Raw genomic sequence first — 723 nt, 5'->3', positions numbered from 1 at the left:
GCGCCTGGGTGGCTCAGTTGGTTAAGCGACTGCCTTCGGCTCAGGTCATGATCCTGGAGTCCCGGGATCGAGTCCCGCATCGGGCTCCTTGCTCGGCAGGGAGTCTGCTTCTCCCTCTGACCCTCCTCCCTCTCATGCTCTCTGTCTCTCATTCTCTCTCTCTCAAATAAATAAAGAAAATCTTTAAAAAAAAAAAAAAGAAACAAGATGAAACCAGAAAGGGAGACACCGTAAGAGACTCTTAATCTCAGAACACAAACTGAGGGTTGCTGGAGTGGAGGGGGTGGGAGGGATGGGGTGGCTGGGTGATGGACACTGGGGAGGGTATGTGTTGTGGGGAGCGCTGTGTATTGTGTAAGACTGATGAATCACAGACCTGTACCCCTGAAACAAATAATACATTATATATTAATTTAAAAAAAAGTAAAAAAAAAAGAACAGATGCTACACTTGATCTTAGCCAAAAGGCCAAGAAGTGATGCAAAGATCTTTTAACATTAAAATATTTATCACTAAAAATCATAATTTTAACAGATTAAGGGGGAAATCTTATCATAATGTGGATACAGATTTTTTTTTTAGAAAATCCAAAGTCCATTCAAGAGTGAAATAACTTTTGGCAAACTACAAATATATGGGATCTTCCTTAACCTGATAAGAGCTATCAAACCCCAAATAAACAGTAGACACGTTACTTACTGGGAAAATTTTCAAAATGCAGTA

At 40.5% G+C, this 723-nt stretch overlaps 1 pseudogene; it reads right to left on the bottom strand.

Annotated features, from left to right (window-relative positions):
* Positions 1-319: 319 nt before the first annotated feature.
* On the bottom strand, positions 320-480 carry LOC115943178 (U2 spliceosomal RNA; annotated as a pseudogene).
* Positions 481-723: the final 243 nt, after the last annotated feature.

Source organism: Leptonychotes weddellii, chromosome X, assembly GCF_054177405.1.
Source record: "Leptonychotes weddellii isolate Sample4059 chromosome X, ASM5417740v2, whole genome shotgun sequence".
Lineage (NCBI taxonomy): Eukaryota > Metazoa > Chordata > Mammalia > Carnivora > Phocidae > Leptonychotes > Leptonychotes weddellii.
Note: the sequence above shows the minus strand (reverse complement) of the source record. Positions and strands in the feature narration are given on the sequence as shown.